Below are 22,131 nucleotides of genomic sequence, written 5' to 3' on the forward strand. Positions count from 1 at the left end.
AAAGTATTTCTGGCTACACCCCTTCTTGTGCAGCTGGCAGTGAGCCAATATAAACTGCAAGTACTGTACACAAATAAACAAGGTTATTTACTAAGATAAAATGTGTTTTATATTTGATATTCGGTGGATATTTGGTTTTCTCTCGTCAAAAGCTATTGACCCAAGCATATGACTGAAGATGGTACAGTATATTCGGAACAATGGAGAACGATCCATACCATAGTAATAAATACATATCAATCTTCAATAGGTCTTACACAAAGCGTGCAATGACTATGTTAATGATATATCCTGAATCGGGAGGGTTGACAAAAATCCACAACTTTTTTGGGGGGAAATGTGTCATAATATCCATAAAACCTAGCAGTAAAACACGGAAATCGTTACAATCGTTCTTCCGCCATTCATTTTTGACATCGTGAATTTTTACAACCACTTAAAATATTTCGTACACACACACACACACACTAGGCTCCCATAATAGGTTATATTACATACAAGCAGGGGCGACCCAATAAGTTATATTACAAGCAGGGGCGACCCATCATTTTGAGCCCCACCTGTTTAGCTATATATATATATATAGTTCCAGTCAAAAGATTGTATACACCTACTCATTCAAGGGTTTTTCTTTATTTTACATTGTAGAATTATAGTGAAGACATCAAAACTATGAAATAACACATATGGAATCATGTAGTAACCAAAAAAGCGTTAAACAATCAATATCTATTTTATATTTGAGATTCTTCAGTAGCCACCCTTTGCCTTGATGACAGCTTTGCACACACCCTGTAACGCACAGCGTTGAGATTGCCTGCAATTACAACAAGCTCAGAATTCCAAGTCGGGAACTCAGGCCTCTTTCCAGAGCTCCAACCTGAAGATCACTAACGTCATGAGTTTCCAATTGTATTGAAAGCACCATAAATCCAGAGAATCACAAAGTTTGATGACAAAATTTGCCCACGAAGGACCCCCGTGCCACCTTCCTGTTCAAGTGAGAACAACAAGGTGAATCAAAAAATTGTATGCTGCTGCATAAATGAGGTAATGTGCCAGGGAGATATGTATACTGTAGCTAAGACATTAATACTAAGTGTATGTTGTGTAGTAAGCTGTTAGTAGCCCATGTGCCTCACCCTATTAATTTGGTCCCTTTTCGCTTCATAATTTAGCCTACTGTTCTGACTTGGTGGTGCACATGTAACCCATAGTCTGTTTTAGAGAAATGTCATCGTTGAATATTGTAAGAGGTTTTATGTCAGAGTCGTGTGTTTAGGTGGCAGGGAAGTCAGGCGCAGGAGAATCAAACTGAGTGTAATGGAGTTATTAAATAACAATAAATGAAACATACTCCAAACACTAAATGTAACAATAAACAAAGTGGGTACGAAGACCCGTCACGCACCAATACAAAAACAACACAACACTGAATAACGAACAATCTCTGACAAAGACTTGAGGGGAAACAGAAACAGAGGGTTAAATACACAACATGTAATGAATGGGATTGAAACCTGGTGTGTGGGAAGACAAGACAAAACCAATGGAAAATGAAAAATGGATCAATGATGGCTAGAAGATCGGTGACGTCGACCGTCGAGCACCGCCCGAACAAGGCAAGGCTTCGACTTTGGTAGAAGTCGTGACAGTACCCCCCCTGAAGCGCGGCTCCAGCTGCGCGTCGACACCGGCCTCGGGAACAACCCGGAGGGTGAGCTGCAGGGCGATCCGGATGGAGACGGTGGAACCCAGCATCTCTCCTCAGCATCTCTCCGTACCCCTCCCAGTCCACGAGGTACTGAAGGCCCCTCGCCCGACGTCTCGAATCCAAGATGGATCGAACGGAGTACGTCGGGACCCCTCAATGTCCAGAGGGGGCAGAGTAACATCCCGCACTTCAGCCTCTTGGAGCGGGCCAGCCACCAAAAGCCTGAGGACAGACACATGGAACGAGGGGTTAATACGGTAATTAGTGGGTATATGTAACCTATAACATACCTCGTTCACTCTCCTCAGGACTTTAAACGGCCCCACAAACCGCGGACCCAGCTTCCGGCAGGGCAGGCGGAGGGGCAGGTTTCGGGTCGAGAGCCAGACCCTGTCCCCAGGTGCGAACACCGGGGCCTCACTGCGGTGACTGTCTGAGCCAACTTTCTGGCGCAGTATGGTGCGCTGAAGGTTGACGTGGGCGGCCTCCCAGGTTTTCTCTGCGCGCCGGAACCAATTGTCCACCGCAGGAGCCTCGGTCTGACTCTGATGCCAAGGAGCCAGAACCGGCTGATACCCTAATGCACATTGAAAGGGATAAAGGTTAGTGGAGGAGTGGCATAGCGAGTTCTGGGCATCCTGGTTAACTCTCTCCCCCTGCCCATTACTCTCGGGGTGAAAACCTGAGGTAAGGCTGACCGAGAACCCCAGACGTTCCATGAACGCCTTCCAGACCCTTGATGTGAACTGAGGACACCGATAAGACACTATATCCTCAGGCACCCCATAGTGCCGGAAAACGTGTGTAAACAGGACCTCCGCAGTTTGTAAGGCCGTAGGGAGACCGGGCAAAGGGAGGAGACGACAGGACTTAGAAAAACGATCCACAACGACCAGGATCGTGGTGTTACCCTGTGAAGGTGGAAGATCAGTTAAACAATGCACCAACTGGTGCGACCACGGCCGTTGTGGAACGGGTAAGGGTTGTAACTTACCTCTGTGCAGGTGTCTAGGAGCCTTGCACTGGGCGCACACTGAGCAGGAGGAAACGTAAATCCTCACATCCTTAACTAAAGTGGGCCACCAGTACCTCCCATCAAGACAGCGCACTGTCCAACCTATCCCAGGATGACCAGAGGAGGGTGACGTGTGGGCCCAATAGATCAGTCGGTCGCGGACAGCAGACGGAACGTACAGACGCCCAGCTGGACACTGAGGGGGAGAGGGCTCTGCACGTGATGCCCGCTCAATGTCCGCGTCCAGCTCCCACACTACCGGCACCACCAAACAAGAAGCTGGGAGTATGGGAGTGGGATCCATGGACCGCTCCTCTGTGTCATAACGTTCTGGGAGCCTGGTCTGTAAGAGAGGGTAAACACAAAATGAGTGAAAAACATGGCCCACCTTGCCTGACGAGGATTCAGTCTCCTCGCTTCCTGGATGTTCTCCAGATTGCGATGGTCAGTCCAGATGAGAAAAGGGTGTTTAGCCCCCTCAAGCCAATGTCTCCACGCCTTCAAGGCTTTTACGACAGCTAACAGCTCCCGGTCCCCCACATCTTAGTTTTGCTCCGCCGAGCTGAGCTTCTTCAAAAAGAAGGCACAGGGCACAGTCTTCAGTGGCGCATCTGAGCGCTGAGAGAGCACTGCTCCTATCCCAGCTTCGAATGCGTCCACCTCCATTATGAATGGCAAAGAGGGATCCGGATGAGCCAACACAGGAACCGAGGTAAACAGAGCATTCAGGTGCCTAAAAGCCCTATTCGCCTCAGCCCACCACTGCAAGCTCACCGGGCCCCCCTTTAGCAGTGAGGTAATGGGAGCAGCAACCTGACCAAAACCCAGGATTAACCTTTTTACGAGACTGATAGTAAAAGTAGAATGGCAACATGCACATGCACTCCCTGCACGTATTACTTACCGTCATTGACAACCACAAAGTATTTCTGGCCAATAGTCACATCAAATAGAATTTGGCCACACCCCTTCTTGTGCAGCTGGCAGCGAGCCAGTAGAAACCGTAAGTACTGTACACAATACACAAGTATATTTATCACCACTCTGTTACCATCTGGCAAACGGTATTGGAGTATCGGGTCTCGGACCAACAGCCCCCGAGACAACTTCTACCACAAGGCAATCAGACATCAGACTGTTGAACACCTAACCCTAGCTGTCTATCAGCTCAGACCTGCACCTTAGAGACTATTTGCACTGACTCTCCACACATCCATCTCTCTTACACACACACACACACACACACACACACACACACACACACACACACACACACACACACACACACACACACACACACACACACACACACACACACACACACGCGCGCGCTTACATAAACACACAATAGACACTGCTGTTCTATTTATATACTCATTCAACTGCACGAGGGTCATTCCATGAAGAGTGCCTTTTGCCCCTTTGATATTTGAAGTAGAAATTGCCTACCAATATTGAATTTAAAGCCTCTTTTATGAAACGAAGTGTCCTTTAATATAGAACACATGGAGAATTAAATATGAATTATACTTGCTAAAGTGCCAAGATTCAGCATTTTGACATCCCTCAATGTACCCTCTGTGACTTCTAGGAAGATTTTAACTCACTTAATCCCAAAATTTGTCCAAGTTTTCGCCAGAATTGTAAAGCAATACTTCTTACAAAAACAAGTAGTGATGAAGTCAATCTCTCGTCTACTTTGAGCCATGAGAGATTTACATGCATATTATTAATGTTAGCGCTCAGTGTACATTTAAGGGCCAGCCGTGCTGACCTGTTCTGAGCCAATTTTCCTAAACCCTCTTTGTGTGCCTCTTCCCTCCAGGCCTGAGGGCACACACTTTCTTGTAGGCTTAGATTGAAGATATGGCAAATAGGAGTGGCAATATTGTCCACTATTATCCTCAGTATTTTTTCATCCAAGTTGCCAGACCCATTTAGCTTGTCATTGTTGGTAGACAACAGCTAACATGTATTGGATCAATAATTTGTTCACTTCCACACACACTTTTCGGAATCCAAAATTACAATGCTTGTCTTTCATAATTTGGTCAGTTATACTTTTTAAATTTTAATTTAACTTTTATTTAACTAGGCAAGTCTTGGATGGGTAATGTCAGCATTTGTTGCTGGCATGTCATGCCTAAGTTTGCTAATCTTGCCGATGAAAAAATCATTAAAGTAGTTGTCAATATCAGTTGGTTTTGTGATGAATAAGCCATCTGATTCAATGAATGATGGAGCTGAGTTTGCCTTTTTGCCCAAAATTTTATTTAAGGTACTCCAAAGCTTTTTACTATCATTCTTTATATCAGGTCAGCTGGTTCTACTCTATTTGGCCATTTTCTGGTGTTTTGTGGAGGGAAACTGAGCAGGTCAAGCATAACAAGTCGACCATCTTATCCATAGACAGGCTAGAAATGATATAACATGTATTTATTTTTTGTGAAGCTTGCATTCAATTGCCCCTCCCTGTTGCACATAACAAGCTTCCATTCCCACGTCACCAGCGGATTCATGGCTGATTTAAGATGAAATCGTCAACCCTGTTACGTTCAACCCTGTGACTTTATTTGGCACCTAACAGGCACTTACTATAGTATTTTAATTTTTTAAAATTTAATCTCTTGAGACGGGTAAACATGTTTTTTATGAAGTGGAACGTGTTCTTTTTTCTTTTTTTTTCTGAATGTTAAAATTAGGCGAAATCAAGCGTTTTTTGGGACCAAGTTACACTTCTAAAAAGGCACCCATCTCTTACACACAAGGTCACCCACACACACACACAGATTATTGCAATTTCAAATCAAATCAAAGTCTATTTGTCACGTGTGCTGAATACAACAGGTGTAGTAGACCTACAACAGTGAAATACTTACTTACAAGCCCCTAACCAATAATGCAAAAAAAGGTATTAGGTGAACAATTTGCACATCATCCTGTAAATGTCTTTATTAGTACATCTATACATGCACAATTCATATTGTATCTTATAGTGTAGTCTAATTTTTTGCTTGGTGTTCATTGTGTACATATACTGTATGTGGTTTGTGTAAATTCTGCGTCTATATATCCTGTCTCTATATTCTGTTTATTGTGTGCATGTTCTTTTTTATTGTGGTAGCACCATTTCACAGTCAAATTTCTTTACATGCACATGTATCTGGCGAATAAAGGTGATTCTGATTTAACTTCCGTAAATTCTGTTATCCAGGTAAATTACCACCTTCCATCTTGGTTATGAACGCAGCATTAGTGAGCCACGTGGTGAAAGTCAAAATTAAAAACAACTGTTAGTGTTAAAAGTAGATCTCAAGTAAGTAGCCACAAATGAAAGGGGTTGTTATCTCAATATTTACCTGAAGTTCTCTTCGCTAAGGTTATCAACATTTCAAAAGACTGCAATGCATGATTCTGCAGCTAAACTTTTTAGCCCAAGTCTAGCTACAGTAGTTAGCCCCATGAAAGGGTGGGTCCCTGGCGGCAACAAGTTAGCAATCTTCCAGCGAAGTAAACCTACCACCACTGGTGTTATGGACGTCTCCGTCTGTTGTGTTGGCATGGTAAAGTCAAAACTAAAATATTATTGCTTTTGGAACCCCCTATGAAATATTGTAAATATTCAAATCCGTTTCTGTACGCTGTAAGTCTTCGGAAGGTAGCGTGGCCGAGTGGTCTAAGGCGCTGGATTTAGGCTCCAGTCATTTCGATGGCGTGGGTTCGAATCCCACCGCTGCCAAATCTTTTTGATTAAACGTCACGTCTTAATTATCTCTACACTACACAGAACAATGTATTAGGAGTAGGGCTGTCAAACAATATACAAAAAATTAAGAGTTAGTTGCAGGATTTGCTGTGATTAATCACATTCATTTTCTCAAATTGAACTGTAAATTAAGATTTTTTTATACAAAAAGCATTACAAGAATATTGAAGTCTAAATTGATAAAGCACACACATCCAAATATCAACTTGTTTTGACATCGCATTGTTGTTTTCATCGCTTATGTATTTTGGATGCTTTCAGTGTATTTTGAACGCTTTCAGACAATACGATTAAAACAAATGAGTGCACTAAAATTGACTACAGCTCAGTGTTCAACACCATAGTTTCCTCAAAGCTCATCACTAAGCTAAGGACCCTGGGACTAAACACTTCAACTGAATCCTGGACTTCCTGATGGGGCGCCCCAAGGTGGTAAGGGTAGGCAACAACCCATATGCCACGATAATCCTCAACACTGTGGCCCCTCAGGGGTGTGTACTTAGTCCCCTCCTGTACTCCCTGTTCACCAACGACTGCATGGCCAAACACGACTCCAACATCATCATTAAGTTTCCTGACGACACAACAGTAGTAGTCCTGATCACCGACAATGACGAGACAGCCTATAGGGAGGAGGTCAGAGACCAGGCAGTGTGGTGCCAGGAAAAACAACCTTTCCCTCAATGTGAGCAAGACAAAGGAGCTGATCGTGGACTATATGAAAAGGAGGGCCGAACAGACCCCATTACCATCGACGGGGCTGTAGTGGAGCAGGTTGAGAGTTTCAAGTTCCTTGGTGTCCACATCACCAACTAACTATCATGGTCCAAACACATCAAGACACTTGTGAAGAGGGTACGACAACACATTTGCAGGAGACTGAAAAGATTTGGCATGGGTCCCCAGATCCTCAAAAAGTTTGGTTGCATCACCGCTTGGTATGGCAACTGCTCAGCATCCGACCATAAGGCGCTACAGGTGGTAGTGCGTACGGTCCAGTACATCACTGGGGCCAAGCTTCCTGTCATCCAGGACCTATATACTAGGCGGGGTCGGAGGAAGACCCAAAAAATTGTCAAAGACTCCAGTCACCCAAGTCATAGCCTGTCCCTCCCCATTTGTTTTTACATTGCTGCTACTATCTGTTTATTATCTAAGCAGTCACTTTACCCCTACCAACATGTACAAATTACCTCAAATAACCTGTACACCTGCACATTTTTTAAATGTAACCTTTATTTGACTAGGCAAGTCAGTTAAGAACAAATTATTATTTACAATGACGGCCTACCAAAAGGCCTCCTGCTGGGACGGGGGCTGGGATTAAAAAATATATTTTTTTATAGGACAAAACACATCACAACAAGAGAGACAACACTACATAAAGAGAGACCTAAGACAACACAGCATGGTAACAACACAACATGACAACAACATGGTAGCAACACAACATGGCAGCAGCACAACATGGTAGCAGCACAAAACATGGTACAAACATTTATTGGGAGCAGACAGCAGCAAGAAGGTAGAGACAACAATACATCACGGAAAGCAGCCACAACTGTCACTAAGAGTGTCCATGATTGAGTCTTTGAATGAAGAGATTGAGATAAAAAACTGTCCAGTTTGAGTGTTTGTTGCAGCTCGTTCCAGTCACTAGCTGCAGCGAACTGAAAAGACGAGCGACCCAGGGATGTGTATGCTCTGGGGAGAATGTGACTGGCAGAACGGATGTTGTATGTGGAGGATGAGGGCTGCAGTAGATATCTCAGATTGGGGGAGTGAGGCCGAAGCGGGTTTTATAAATAAGCATCAACCGGTGGGTCTTGCGACGGGTATACAGAGATGACTCGGTACCGGTACCCCCTGTATATAGCCTTGTTATTGTGTACAGTCTCGTTACTTCTTTTTACTTTAGTTTATTTAGTAAATACGTTCTTAACTCTTTCTTGAACTGCATTGTTGGTTAAGGGCTTGTAAAGTAAGCACTTCATGGTAAGGTCTACCACCTGTTGTATTCGGCCCATGTGACAAAAACAATTTGATTTGAACTCTGACAGCCCTAATTACGAGTTAGAAAATCTTGGTAATTCAGGTGAACTATAAAACATGTCTGTTGCATAGACTGGTGACTAGTGGTGAAACTACAATAGCCATGACAAAGACCTTTACTTTACTGCCATCTTGTGGTGTTGCATAGTCATTACAAAGAGGAGTCCACTCAAGGGCATTGTTGACAATTCCATAATTTATTAGTTAGAATGCTTACTGCTAAGAAATAAGTCTGTATCTGGAACATTATTTTGTGGTATTTAAATTTGTCGCAAATGGCTTCCAGTGAATCCCTCTAAATAAGAGATCCATGATCATGGCTGCCCAATCTGCAGCTTGCCATGGCTGGGTCACATCTACAGTTGAAGTCAGAAGTTTACATACACCTTAGTCAAATACATTTAAACACAGTTTTTCACAATTCCTGACATTTAATCCTCGTAAAAAAATCCCTGTCTTAGGTCAGTTAGGATCACCACTAGTTTAAGGATGTGAAATGTCAGAATAATAAGAGAGAGAATGATTTATTTCAGTTTTAATTTCTATCATCACATTTCCAGTGGGTCAGAAGTTTACATATACTTAATTAGTATTTGGTAGCATTGCCTCTAAATTAATTAACTTGTTGCTCTTGAGCAGTGGTCTCCAACCGATCAATCAAATCAAATGTTATTTGTCACATGCGCCGAATACAACAGACCTTACAGTGAAATGCTTGCTTACAAGCCCTTAACCAACAATGCAGTTAAGAAAATACCAAAAAAAGTCAGAAACAAAAGTAACAAATAATAAAAGAGCAGCAGTAACAATAACAATAGTGAGGCTATATACAGGGGGTACTGGTACAGAGTCAATGTGCAGGGGCACTGGTTATTAAAGTGATTATGCATGGACAATAACAGAGAGTAGCAGCAGTGTGTGGGGCGGTCAATGCAAATAATCTGGGTAGCCATTTGATTAGATGTTCAGGAGTCTTATGACTTGGGGGTAGAAGCTGTTTAGAAGCCTCTTGGACCAAGACTTGGCGCTCCGGTACCGCATGCCGTGCGGTACCAAGGGAACAGTCTATGACTTGGGTGGCTGGAGTATTTTACTATTTTTAGGGCCTTCCTCTGACACTGGTATAGATGGGCTGGATGGCAGGAAGCTTGGCCCCGGTGATGTACTGGGCCGTGCGCACTACCCTCTGTAGTACCTTGTGGTCGAAGGCCGAGCAGTTGCCATACCAGGCAGTGATGCAACCCATCAGGATGCTCTCGATGGTGCAGCTATAGAACCTTTTGACGATTTGAGGACCCATGCCAAAGCTTTTCAGTCTGCTTAGGGGGAATAGGTTTTGTCGTGCCCTCTTCTACTGTCTCGGTGTGCTTGGACCATGATAGTTTGTTGGTGATGTGGACACCAAGGAATTTGAAGCTTTCAACCTACTCAGTCCTTCTCCTGTAGTACACAATCATCTCCTTTGTCTTGATCACGTTGAGGGAGAGGTTGTTGTCCTTGCACCACACATCCAGGTCTCTGACCTCCTCCCTATAGGCTGTCTTGTCGGTGATCAGGCCTACCTCTGTTGTGTCATCGGCAAATTTAATGATGGAGCAGCAGCACGGCCAGGTGGACTGGGGACAGCAAGGAGTCATCATGCCAGGTAGTCCTGAGGCATGGTCCTATGGCTCAGGTCCCTTGAGAGAGAGAAAGAAAGAGAGAATTAGAGAGAGCATACTTAAATTCACACAGGACACCAGATAAGACAGGAGAAGTACTCCAGATTTAACAAACTGACCCTAGCCCCCCGACACAAACTACTGCAGCATAAATACTGGAGGCTGAGACAGGAGGGGTCAGGAGACACTGTGGCCCCATCCGATGATGCCCCCGGACAGGGCCAAACAGGAAGGCTATAACCCCACCCACTTTGCCAAAGCAAAGACCCCACACCACTAGAGGGATATCTTCAACCACCAACTTACCATCCTGAGACAAGGCCGAGTATAGCCCACAAAGATCTCCGCCACGGCACAACCCAAGGGGGGGCGCCAACCCGGACAGGAAGCTCATGTCAGTGACTCAACACACTCAAGTGACACACCCCTCCTATGGACGGCATGAAAGAGCACCAGTAAGCCAGTGACTCAGCCCCTGTAATAGGGTTAGAGGCAGAGAATCCCAGTGGAGAGAGGGGAACCGGCCAGGCAGAGACAGCAAGGGTGGTTCGTTGCTCCAGAGCCTTTCCGTTCACCTTCACACTCCTGGGCCAGACTACACTCAATCATATGACCCACTGAAGAGATGAGTCTTAAAGAAAAGACTTAAAGGTTGAGACAGAGTCTGCGTCTCTCACATGGGTAGGCAGACTATTCCATAAAAATGGAGCTCTATAGGAGAAAGCCCTGCCTCCAGCTGTTTGCTTAGAAATTCTAGGGACAATTAGGAGGCCTGCGTCTTGTGACTGTAGCGTATTTAGCACTAACTGAAGTTTATTAAGTGCTTTATCCGGGTAGCCGGAAAGTAGAGCATTGCAGTAGTCTAACCTAGAAGTAACAAAAGCATGGATACATTTTTCTGCATAATTTTTGGACAGAAAGTTTCAGATTTTTGCAATGTTACGTAGATGGAAAAAAGCTGTCCTTGAAACAGTCTTGATATGTTCGTCAAAAAAGAGATCAGGGTCCAGAGTAACGCCGAGGTCCTTCACAGTTTTATTTGAGACGACTGTACAACCATCAAGATTAATTGTCAGATTCAACAGAAGATCTCTTTGTTTCTTTGGACCTAGAACAAGCATCTCTGTTTTGTCCGAGTTTAAAAGTAGAAAGTTTGCAGCCATCTGAAACACAGGCTTCTAGCGAGGGCAATTTTGGGGCTTCACCATGTTTCATTGAAATGTACAGCTGTGTGTCATCCACATAGCAGTGAAAGTTAACATTATGTTTTCGAATGACATCCCCAAGAGGTAAAATATATAGTGAAAACAATAGTGGTCCTAAAATGGAACCTTGAGGAACACCGAAATTTACAGTTGATTTGTCAGAGGACAAACCATTCACAGAGACAAATTGATATCTTTCCGACAGATAAGATCTAAACCAGCCCAGAACTTATCCGTGTAGACCAATTTGGGTTTCCAATCTCACCAAAAGAATGTGGTGATCGATGGTATCAAAAGCAGCACTAAGGTCTAGGAGCACAAGGACAGATGCAGAGCTTCGGTCTGACACCATTAAAAGGTAATTTACCACCTTCACAAGTGCAGTCTCAGTGCTATGATGGGGTCTAAAACCAGACTGAAGCATTTCGTATACATTGTTTGTCTTCAGGAAGGCAGTGAGTTACTGTGCAACAGCTTTTTCTAACATTTTTGAGAGGAATGGAAGATTCGATATAGGCCGATAGTTTTATAAGTTTGGTACAAATCCGATAGAGAGCCGTTATTTATGTTCAACATAGGAGGGCAAAGCACAGGAAGCAGCTCTTTCAGTAGTTTAGTTGGAATAGGGTCCAGTATGCAGCTTGAAGGTTTAGAGGCCATGATTATTTTCATCATTGTGTCAAGAGATATAGTACTAAAACACTTGAGGGTCTCTCTTGATCCTAGGTCCTGGCAGAGTTGTGCAGACTCAGGACAACTGAGCTTTGGAGGAATACGCAGATTTAAAGAGGAGTCCGTAATTTGCTTTCTAATGATCATGATCTTTTCCTCAAAGAAGTTCATGAATTTATTACTGCTGAAGTGAAAGCCATCCTCACTTGGGGAATGCTGCTTTTTAGTTAGCTTTGTGACAGTATCAAAAATACATTTGGGATTGTTCTTATTTTCCTCAATTAAGTTGGAAAAATAGGATGATCGCGTAGCAGTGAGTGCTCTTCCAAGCTAGTCGGAAGACTTCCAGTTTGGTGTGGTGCCATTTCCGTTCCAATTTTCTGGAAGCTAGCTTCAGAGCTCGGGTATTTTCTGTATACCAGGGAGCTAGTTTCTTATGGCAAATGTTTTTAGTTTTTAGGGGTGCAACTGCATCTGTATTGTGCAAGGTTAAATTGAGTTCCTCAGTTAGGTAGTTAACTGAATGTTGTCCTCTTACATCCTTGGGTAGGCAGAGGGAGTCTGGAAGGGCATCAAGGAATCTTTGTGTTGTCTGTGAATTTATATTACGACTTTTGATGCTCCTTGGGGTCTGAGCAGATTATTTTGTTGCGATTGCAAACGTAATAAAATGGAGTGGATCTAGGGTTTCTGGGATAATAGTGTTGATGTCAGCCATGGCCAGCCTTTCAAAGCATTTCATGGCTACAAACATGAGTGCTATGGGTCGGTAGTCATTTAGGCAGGTTACCTTCTTGTTCTTGGCCACAGGGACTATGGTGGTCTGCTTGAAACATGTTGGTATTACAGACTCAGACAGGGAGAGGTTGAAAAGGTCAGTGAAGACATGTACTGACATGGACGTGTACTGCGAGTGCATGCTCGCAGTACACGTCCTGGTAATCCGTCTGGCCTTGTGAATGTTGACCTGTTTAAAGGTCTTACTCACATCGGCTGTGGAGAGCGTGATCACACAGTCGTCCGGAACATCTGACGCTCTCATGCATGTTTCAGTGTTATTTGCCTCAAAGCAAGCATATAAGTTATTTAGCTCGTCTGGTAGTATTGTGTCACTGGGCAGCTCTCAGCTGTGCTTCCCTTTGTAGTCTGTAATAGTTTGCAAGCCCTGTCACATCTGACGAGCCAGTGTAGTACGATTCGATCTTAGTCCTGTATTGAAGCTTTGCCTGTTTGATGGTTTGTTGGAGGGCATAGCAGGATTTCTTATCAGCTTCCAGGTTAGAGTCCCACTCCTTGAAAGCGGCAGCTCTACCCTTTAGCTCAGTGCGGATGTTGCCTGTAATCCAGGGCTTCTGGTTGGGTTATATACGTACAGTCACTGTGGGGATCACTTATTGATAAACTTATTGATAAATCAGCGACTGATGTGGTGTACTCCTCAATGCCATCGGAAGAATCCCGGAACATATTCCAGTCTGTGCTAGCAAAACAGTCCTGTAGTTTAGCATCTCCTTCATCTGACCAATTTTATTGACCAAGTTTTTGCTTATAAGCAGGAATCAGGAGGATAGTATTATGGTCAGATTTGCCAAATGGAGAGTGAAGGAGAGGTTTGTACGAGTCTGTGCGTGGGGAGTAAAGGTGGTCTAGAATAGCTTCCCCCCTCTGGTTGCACATTTAACATGCTGATAGAAATGAGGTTTCCCTGCATTAAAGTCCCCGGCCTTTAGGAGCGCCACCTCTGGATGAGTGTTTTCCTGTTTGCTTATGTCGGTGTACAGCTCATTGAGTGCGGTCTTAATGATCTGTGGTCTTAATCGGTCTGTGGTGGTATGTAGACAGCTACGAAAAATACAGATGAAAACTCTCTAGGTAGATAGAGTATCTCATGATAAGCTGTAGACCACACTACCTCAGGCGAGAAAAACCTTGAGACTTCTTTAGATATCGTGCGCCAGCTGTTGTTTACAAATATACATAGACCGCCACCCCTTGTCTTATCAGAGGCTGCTGTTCTAATCTGCCGATACAGTGTATAACCTGCCAGCTGTATGTTATTAATGTTGTTGTTCAGCTACTACTCTGTGAAACATAAGATATTACAGTTTTTAATGTCCTGTTGGTAGCATATAGTTCGTGCTTTTAGTTCGTCCCATTTATTTTCCAGTGATTGTACATTGCCTAACAGTATGGATGGCAAAGGCAGATTAGCCACTTGTCGCCTGATCCTCCCAAGGCACCCCAATCTCCTTCCGTGAAATCTCAGTCTGTTTCTCCTGTGAATGACGGGGATGAGGGCTTGTTCGGGTGTCTGGAGTAAATCCCTCCCGTCCGACTCCATTAATGAAAAATGATTTGTCCAATTCAAGGTGAGTAATCGCTGTTCTGATGTCCAGAAGCTATTTTCGGTTATAAGACATGGTAGCAGCAACATTATGTACAAAATAAGTTACAAACAATGCGAGAAAACAAACAAAATAGCACGGTTGGTTAAAAAATTATTCAAACAGGGCCATGTCAGTGGAATCAGATCACAGTTTCACATTAATGTATTATGCAGTGTGTGCGTCTCATGCACTTCAATGCAGAATGTTTATTAGACTGTTTCACATACTTGTATTATTGTTCGGCCAGAGCTTTGAACAGTGAAAGATCATATAAGACTTGTAAAATAATCTGATCATAATGATGAGCACTTTCTCAAAAGTCAGATCTTCATAAGGTATTGTTATGCAACTCCATCTGCTTGCTAAAACTCACCCATCATCTAATCTACTCAGATGACTGGCAGGCCTGAGTATTGGAAAGGAATCAGAAATAACCAGTAGGTGGCGCCACAGACCATGCATTTCACTCCACAAGCCCACAACACAGAAAGAGTTTATTGCCATGATTCAACTTCTCTTCAATGCAAGGCAAGACTGGAAAAACATCCATGCCATAGCTACATTATTCCCAAAGCAGTTGACATCTCATTCAGTCGTGTGGTTAGATGTGAGTATATATTTGATAACTGGTCATCACGTTGTTGCTATCGTGTGGTTAGATGTGAGTATATATTTGATATTGGTCATCAAGTTGTTGCTATATGGAAGTAACGATTTGTCTTTTTAGCTGAGAGGAGGGTTTTCCGGTCAAAGTTTCCGTTGTGAGTCGGAAGTGGTGCACCACTAAAGCCAAAGGCTTTTAACCTCGTTAAAAACAATAATAGCGACAGTGATGAGTAGCTAATGAGAGAACGCATTAATTAAATCTTTAACATCACGACAAAGAGCAAGATACCTCGATATTACCACCGCGTGACTAGACTGACAGGTAGCTGCTAGCATCAGATGCTAAGCTAGCTATTTCTTGTAGCTAACATTAGCTGTCTGGAGCCGGGAGGTGGACTAGTTTTACTGTTGATAGATTCGCTTAAACCACTTTTCTCTTGCTGTTGTGGAGGTATTGGATTTCGTTATTCAATAGTTCTGCGTTGGACAATTTTCAGGTGAGCGCCCACTGCGTAGTTAACTAGCCTAGATACCGAGCCAATATGTCCACATTGGCACAATGACAATATGGGCCCAATGCGGGCTAAAATATTGGCCACATGTAGGCTTTCCACATTGGGCCGATGTGCCTTCGCTCATCGGCTCCACATTTGCCCCAAAGACATTGGGTCAGTGTGGGGGTGAGGGTAGCCCTCACTTTGCCTTGAAAATGTGCCCACGTTGGCAGGATGTGGTCCCAAATCGGGTTAAACCCATGTAGGCTGCCCACATTGAGCCGATGCGCCTTTGCTCATAGGCTCCACATTGGCCCCAAGGGCAGCCCTCACTTTTCCTGAAACGAGCCCACCCTCTTTGATCGGCTGCCTGTTACATTGTATCAGAAAGACAACAAGGTTGTCATCATATATATATATCATTATCAGAGAAACTTAGTTGTCATATCTCATGCACTTATTGAACTTCTTTTTTTTACGGTCTTCATCTTCGTCATTGACAATGTACAAGGTCTTTTTTTCTTTTAAAAATTCACTAGTAAGATTGCACAAAAATAAATATAGAGCTATAAGGTTCTATCTGAAAAATAAATGATTCCTAGATAATTGTCTTAAGTTCCAAACACTCATTGGTTTGAATGGTGTCTGCAATATTTTTTTCTCTTCACTTTAACATATTTGCAAACCACACCACTAACAATTCTAATGAGCCCCCACCTCTACATTTATGAAGAAGCTGGGCTTGGTGTGGGCTAACCTGTGTTGGACTGGTGTGGGAAAGCCATGTTGGGCTTGTTGTGGGTTGGGCTTGTTGTGGGTTAGCCCGTGTTGGGCTTGTTGTAGGTTGGGCTTGTTGTGGGTTAGCCCGTGTCTACCAAATACTCACATGGGGTCATGTTTGCTGGGTAGATATTGTATTGTTGTCAAAGGGTATTGTGTAACAAGCTGTTAGCTATCAGCCATATGAGCCAATGACAGCTGTCGTGACATCTGTGGTTAGCCAAATCCACAGTTGGCTATTACGCTATCTAATCATACACATTGCCCTTGATATCGACATGTTAACAGCTATTGGGCCAAACGAGAGTATCTCTTCATCATGTTGCACCATACAGCTACATGCATAGCTACCTAAATAGTTAGCTAGTTTGTATTCATGTCATGAATGATCTGCATCATGCCGTGGTGAGTTTGCATACAATGATTGATGGATAGTTGCTAGGCCTATTTGTAGCAATGTGCTTGGACTAATGAAAATCTCTTTCCCTTCTTCTTTTTCAGCACTTTTCCTAGCTGTGTGCTGAAATGGAAAAACCATCCCATTTGTTTTCAAGGATTTAGCGGAACGGTTAAGTTCATATTTCTCGTTACAACATCCAGTCCATCACTCATCTCTTGTTGTCACAATATAGCTTAGCTAGATCTCCATTTACCTTCCATTGATGACTGTAACTTATAGATTTATCATGTCATACGTCATCACTGTGCATTTGTCCTCTGTGACAAGCTGATGACAGATGAGTGGTGTTGCTAACAATCAAGTGTAGCTGTTTTTCACTTCTAAGATGCAAAACCCACATTACAGCCAGGGGGGAGGTTTCCTGCTGTGTTGCTTTGTGAACGTGTTCAGAGCACATCTGCACAGACTAGTGTAGACGTGCAGTGGGAGGAATGCCAGTGAACTCACTGTCCCTCCCCATGCTATTATGTCAGCACAATGCACTACATGTTTCAACACCCTCATACAGGAGAGGTGCTGGGAAGGAATAACTTGGCTGCTCAAGGATTGTCATCAACTACATCGTGACATTGCCTTCACCTCCAAAATGTGACTGTTCTAATAATGCGTTGTTATTATGACAACTCCATATTCATTGTTATAAATGAAACAATTTATCCTCCATAGGAAAAGTATTGAAATCATAGAAATATATAGATCATATTTACATTTGAGTCATTTAGCAGACGCTCTTATCCAGTGCATACATTTTCTTGTTTTCTTGTACTGGTCCCCTGTGGAGATCGAACCCACAACCCTGCCGTTACAACATACATTCCCATTCAAGTTGACATTTGACAGTGGGGGGACAAGCGGCCATCTTTCTGGAAGTTGGAAGTTAATTAAAAGTACATTTAATTGGTTTAGCAGCTTAATTGCAGTGTTCTGAAGGGATAGGTCCATTCTATAAGTTCTATTTCTATGATTGAAGTGACGCCTACCCTGTATTCAAGAGTATGCGACGTCTCAACCGATGATGGGCACAAATCAAGCTTTATTTATACAGCACATTTCAGACATGGAATGCAACAAAATGTGCTTCACGGGAAAACAAAAACAAATTAAAAACAGAAATATTTACTACACAACAAACAGAGGATAAATAAACAAAACTGAATGACTAAAAAGCACCCAAAGGAAAAGCAAAGCTAAAAAGGTGTGTTTTTAAGATTTATTTTAAATATGTCCACAGTTTTGGCCCCCCTCGGGTTCTCTGGCAGGCTATTCCAGAGGCTGGTGGAATAATAACTATCGGCTGCCTCTCCATGCCTCTTTTTCCCAGGCTTTGGGAGAGTTAAAGGCCAGTGCCAGAAGATCTGAGGGACCTACTGGGTACATAACTTTAAACCATGTCTGACATGTATTGAGGTGCACAATTGTGGATTGATTTAAAAACCAATAGAATAATCTTAAAACGAATTCTTAAACTCATAGGCAGCCAGTGCAAAGACCTTAAAACTGGTGCTCTCCATCTGGCCTTAGTCAGTACCTGTGCTGCTGCATTCTGTATGTTTTGCAGTTGACCAATGGCTTTCCTAGATGGACCAGACAGGAAACCATTACAGTAGTCAAGCCTGCTTGTAATAAAAGCATGGATGTGTCTCTGTATCTGCCTGAGAGAAAAACGTCCGCACCTTGACAATATTCCTCAGGTAGTAAAAAGCTATATTGGTCACATTCCTAATGTGTGATTAATCGAGTTCAGAATTCAAACTAACACCTAGGTATTATTCTTGTTTTTAGTTGTAATTTTTTTATTTATTATCATTGGTGCGGTTGGGTGTTAAGGAGTATGGTTTGGCGGGTCATCCATCCATCCACAATCCATCCACCTGACAGGTGTGGCATATCAAGAAGCTGATTAAACAGCACGATTAACACAGGTGCACCTTGTGCTGGGGACAATTAAAGGCCACTAAAATGTGCAGTTTTGTCACACAATGCCACAGATGTCTCAAGTTTTAAGCGAGCATGCAATTGGCAGGAATGTCCAACGTAACTGAATGTTCATTTCTCTGCATATGCTGCCTCCAATGTCATTTTAGAGAATTTGACAGTACGTCTGGGGGGGTTCTAAGGAGTATTTCTGTCTAATAGGAGATTCCCCCCTTTTGTGGGGGAAAAACTCATTCTGATTGGCTGGGCCTTTCTACCGTCATGTGAAATCCGAAGATTATGGCCCAATGAATTTATTGAATTATTCTATTGATTTCCGTCTTTGAATTGTAACTGAGTAAAGTCTTTATTGGTGTATGTTGCGTTTTATGTTTTTGTTCAGTATAGTTCTCAAGGGCAATGGCCAATAGTTCAGAGAAATCAGTAAATGAAGTGGGGCAGTGCTTTGGTGGCCTATACAGCGTTATGATGCTCAAGACCCAAAGTCGCCAAACAAAAAGTCCTTACAGCTGAGAGCATTAGTAAAAAAAACAAACACCTCAGATTATGTCAAATAGGTTCTAAGCTATAACATTTGTGCATTTTTAAAAATAAATGAATAAATCATAGAATACTTTCACAACCATGTTTGTAAGCTTTGAAATAATAACATTCCACAGTTTCTCTTTTTCAGTGATGAATATGGGTCAAATAGGAGCACCGCTATCTCGTTTCTGACCACTAGTGCTGACCGTTTAGTGCTTTTGGATGTCGTTTCGATTATTTAAAAAATAGTAACGGTTTTCCATATTTTTATTTTACATTTAAATGCACTATGCATTATGTGGGTTGAATGCTGTAACAATACAGAATTTTTAAAAGTCCCACAATGGTAGTGATTGCCCATTCACTGCTTGTCACTTATTAACCATCATTTATTCTAGGGCTGTCCCCGACAAAAAAAAATCTTGGTTGACCGAAAGTCATCTGTTATTTGATTGGTTTAAACTCATTTTTCCATATACAGTACCAGTCAAATATATATATATATATATATATATATATATATATATTAATTTACATTGTTTACATTGTGATGAATAGCTTTGTGACACACACCATGTTAGCCTAGTTGGGTTATACTACTGAATTATGACTCACACTCTACTGTATTGTGACATCACCACCTGCACTAAAGTGTGGCCTACAATGAATCTTTCAATGACCTGTCTTGTTCTCCCACATAACTTAATTCTCTCCTAAGTTGACCTGTTTTACTGACTTTTTGAAGCTGTTTCTGCCTGTCAGAGGTCTCCTTCATGATAGCCTCAATTAGATCAGTGGGGAAAAGACAGGGTGAGGCTGCCGCTGATGTCGTGATAAGATGAGGGTAGGGGTCTACAGTTATGCAACAGGAGATTGGATGATTAGATCAGACTTAATGTGCTGTAATAAATCATAAAGGTCGATTACATTTTGTTGTGGTAAATTCGGTGGAAATGGCTTGTGGTGTGACGGATCTGGAGAATGAAACTGAGTGTTTCTCTGTAGAAACCCTGTTGAGATTGATCAGACTATGTTTTTCGGTCCAGGTTTTTCAGTTGGGGTGTGTCGTCCGAGAGGAGACTGGACATCCTCTGGCTGCTGGAACACTCAGAACCACCACAGAAATCCTCTCTGCCCGCATGAGTATTATGGTTTTTCTAGAGCCAGTGCCAGGGAATCGCTCCTTACGGCCACATCAACACTTAGCTGAGAACCAGAGAGTACTGTATGCTGCCACACCTAGACAGTCATGGAGAGAGATGGATAGAGGGAGACGGCTAGGTATGGGAGACAGACAGATAGTAGGTTGAGATGTAGGCTAGGTAGTGAGACAGACCAAAAACATATCAGCAATAGCCTGAGCTGAACACAGAATTGGAGAGATTGATAGTGAAATGAATGGTGTGAGGGCAAGAATGAGATTGGGAGAGATCCTTAGACAACACAGCCTTATTGTTGGCCTGCTCTGTTGTAATGGCATTTCCTGCTGCACTCCATGGGTAGAGAAAACAAACAGAATTAAAGCAGCATGGCCGGGGTTCATGACTTTGGGTCACATGGGGTGCAGGGGTGACTTTGGGTCACACGGGGTGCAGGGGATGACCTTACAAAGTTAGCATGTTCAATCGCTTGTTTTAGAACAACCATGTGGCCAATTGGCATGGTATTGCTTGAGCGGATGTGGCCCTTGGGCCTTTACCATGCTAAATTGCACAAACAAAATAGAAAATAAAACAGACCGTCAATTTAGTGAATACTGTTGGTGGTTTAATATAAGGGTTTCTGCAATATAATTTCAGACTTTTACCACTTCTTCATTTTACTACGTCAGTATTTATTTGTTGTCAGAGTTTTGCCGTAAAACTGGTGGCAGTTGTGAAAAATGTCAATAGTTAGATAGGGTTGCATAGTTAATTAGGCTATTTTTCTCTTCAACCATATGTTCCATATACTAGAAACTCATGGACACAAAAAAATTAACACACTATAACAATATAAAAAAAATATTCAGGTATAAATGACTAAAGTTATTATGCATTGCCATAGATTTTCTGTTAATTACCAAAATTACTGAAGATTCCGGTGAAGGAAAACACAAAATGCCTATTCCTCCAGATAGTTGACACTATAATCCTTAGCCTGCAGATATGCATTCCTAAATTGTGTTCTGTCTGCGTCTGAATTCCAAAGTTTCACAAGAGATGCTCAGTGTTCCATTAGCGTGTTCCAGCCTGTTCCATGTTCTACCTCCCAGCCCTGAGCAACCGAGAGGGAGAGTAGGCCACATCTATCTACCCTAACACTCTGCCACTGTGTCTGCGTCAGTGGTTAGCAAAGAACAGGCCTCAGGGGAATTGAGTGTCTAGTTTATGCAGAGCTGTCAGTTGAAGGACGACTTCAGATATTGAGTCACGGTTCTGGTTGCAAGTTTCTATAGACCGGGTCACGATAAAGGAGTGTGTGCAACATTTGTCCTGGACAGCCTCTGAGTTTTGTTCTAGCCCCGCTGTAATACACACCTGATTTAAACTAAGTGGTTTATATTGAAATCCATTATTAGCTGATAAGCTTAATCCAGTAGGCTTGGGCGGCATCCAGATTGTCATACCTTCATACCGACCTTGTGCCATACCGGGATATTTGAGATACCGGCACTGATCACAAAACCCCACCCAGCCTTTGTAATCCGAAAGTTAGCAATGTTAACAAGTACATGTCAAATCTCATAGAGAATGCTAACTAAATGCTAATGAGTGCATTGCGAACATTTTATACAATCTCTGACCTAAACTATATGCAAGAAGGATATCCTAGTTCATAAAGTCATCCAAGTTACTCAAAAATGCTACTCCGTTTGGC

General features: G+C 42.8%; 1 protein-coding gene and 1 non-coding gene across 4 annotated transcripts in view; both read left to right on the plus strand.

Moving 5' to 3' along the window:
- The first annotated feature begins 6,386 nt into the window (after window positions 1-6,386).
- Window positions 6,387-6,468, plus strand: trnal-uag (transfer RNA leucine (anticodon UAG)). Its single transcript has one exon. It is a non-coding gene; the product is annotated as a tRNA-Leu (tRNA).
- An 8,524-nt stretch (window positions 6,469-14,992) lies between these two features.
- LOC139376689 (myocardin related transcription factor Ab) overlaps window positions 14,993-22,131 on the plus strand; it is a 46,290-nt gene continuing 39,151 nt past the window's right edge. Inside the window, exons 1-2 of one of the 3 annotated variants that reach the window (XM_071119545.1) lie at window positions 14,993-15,079; window positions 16,854-16,920. The gene's annotated coding sequence lies outside the window, so the exon portion shown is untranslated. Of the gene's footprint in view, window positions 15,080-15,236; window positions 15,576-16,853; window positions 16,921-22,131 lie in introns of those variants that run through there. The other 2 variants (XM_071119548.1, XM_071119546.1) reach the window with 2 other exon arrangements.

The sequence above is a fragment of the Oncorhynchus clarkii genome, chromosome 20 (genome assembly GCF_045791955.1).
Source record: "Oncorhynchus clarkii lewisi isolate Uvic-CL-2024 chromosome 20, UVic_Ocla_1.0, whole genome shotgun sequence".
NCBI lineage: Eukaryota > Metazoa > Chordata > Actinopteri > Salmoniformes > Salmonidae > Oncorhynchus > Oncorhynchus clarkii.